This window comes from Oryzias melastigma, linkage group LG7 (assembly GCF_002922805.2).
Source record: "Oryzias melastigma strain HK-1 linkage group LG7, ASM292280v2, whole genome shotgun sequence".
In the NCBI taxonomy this organism is placed as follows: domain Eukaryota; kingdom Metazoa; phylum Chordata; class Actinopteri; order Beloniformes; family Adrianichthyidae; genus Oryzias; species Oryzias melastigma.
The window spans coordinates 32,338,282-32,339,937 of NC_050518.1; the positions used below are offsets into that span (position 1 = coordinate 32,338,282).

The following is a 1,656-nucleotide window of genomic DNA, read 5'->3' on the forward strand; positions in this document are numbered from 1 at the left end:
ATCCATCCGTCCATCATCCATCCATCCATCATCCATCATCCATCCACCCATCATCCATCCATCCACCCATCATCCATCCATCATCCATCCATCCATCATCCATCCGTCCATCATCCATCCATCCATCATCCATCCATCATCCATCCATCCATCTGTCTATCATCCATCCATCCATCATCCATCCACCCATCATCCATCCATCCATCCACCCATCATCCATCCATCCATCCATCCATCATCCATCGTTTGCTTTCATCTCCAATCCAATTCTCTTATTTGTAGTTTATAAGTTTTAGAAACTACAAACTCCAGACGTTGTGAAAACAACATAAAGATCTTCCATAGAGTCAAAACCTTTATGAGAAAATGAAGGAATGTTTATGAGAGGAGCAGGAACATTGGTGTCACAGAAGATCCAGAACTTTTTTAACATTAGCGACAGAATAATGTGCTGGACACAAGCAGAGCGTGCATGTGAATGTTCATGAGCATACATCCTTCAGTGTGTGTGTTCGGTGTGTGTGTTCAGTGTGTGTTCAGAGTGTGTTCAGAGTGTGTGTTCAGAGTGTGTGTTCAGAGTGTGTTCAGAGTGTGTTCAGAGTGTGTTCAGAGTGTGTTCAGAGTGTGTTCAGAGTGTGTTCAGTGTGTGTTCAGAGTGTGTTCAGAGTGTGTATTCAGTGTGTGTTCAGAGTGTGTTCAGAGTGTGTTCAGAGTGTGTTTCAGCTAAAAGCTGTTAATAACAAACAGAACTTCATCACTAATTCATGCACCTGGATTCTGCACACACACTTACTACACACTCACAACTCCTTCCTGTTATCCTGGTCTCACGTTCTCCATCATGATTCAGAAGTTTTCCTCTCTGCTCGTCCTCCTCTGCTCTAAACTCTTCCGCCCCCTCCCTCCACCGCTGTCCCGTCCTGCTCCTTCACTTCTCCACTCCCTTCTTCTGGTTCTATTCTCAGCAGTGTATCTGGAGCAGCTTCCATCCTACTTACCAGCGCTGATGAAGACGAAGGCTGGAGGATGAGGAGCGGAGCGGGAAGCTTTTCCAGCTTGAAGCAGTCAAATGAGTGCAGGAGGACGGAGAGGAAGAGAAAAACAGAAAGAGGAGTTGTTGTAGTGCATGAGATCAGTGCTGCTCTGCTGCCGCGGCAACAACCACATCTCCTGTCATCCCTCCTCTCTCTCTCTCTCCCAGCTCCACCTCCTCCCATTTGCTTGTTCAACCCTCCCTCTTCCTTTCTCCTCTTTATTGTCTCACTGACTCCTGTTTTAACTCACATCCTGCCTCCCTTCTCCATCACTCTTTTTTCTCTCAGTCTCTGTTACACTCACACACAGTTTAAAGCAAAATCCTATTAAAAATAATAAAGTTTACTTAAACTTTTTTATTCATTTTTAGTGTTTAAATACAATATTAAAAAAAAAACATTTTTTTCCTCACTAATTTAATTACATTAATTTTATCATCAGTTGTCACAGAAAAACAGAGATGAAATAGTTAATAAATATTTGTAGATCTTTCTGGACTGAACTGAAGATAACAACTGGAGGGTAAACTCAAATCAATTAACACTAACTGCTCATATCAGTGGGGATCAAAGGTTTGGGCACCCCAGATAAAATGTTATATTAATGTGTGTAAAGAAGTCA

At 42.5% G+C, this 1,656-nt stretch overlaps 1 protein-coding gene across 1 annotated transcript in view; it reads right to left on the bottom strand.

Annotated features, from left to right (window-relative positions):
• Nucleotides 1-1,381, bottom strand: part of kcnd1 (potassium voltage-gated channel, Shal-related subfamily, member 1) — a 75,173-nt gene extending 73,792 nt beyond the window's left edge. Inside the window, exon 1 of the mRNA XM_024263864.2 lies at nucleotides 999-1,381. The gene's annotated coding sequence lies outside the window, so the exon portion shown is untranslated. The remainder of the gene's footprint in view (nucleotides 1-998) is intronic.
• Between the last annotated feature and the right edge of the window lie 275 nt (nucleotides 1,382-1,656).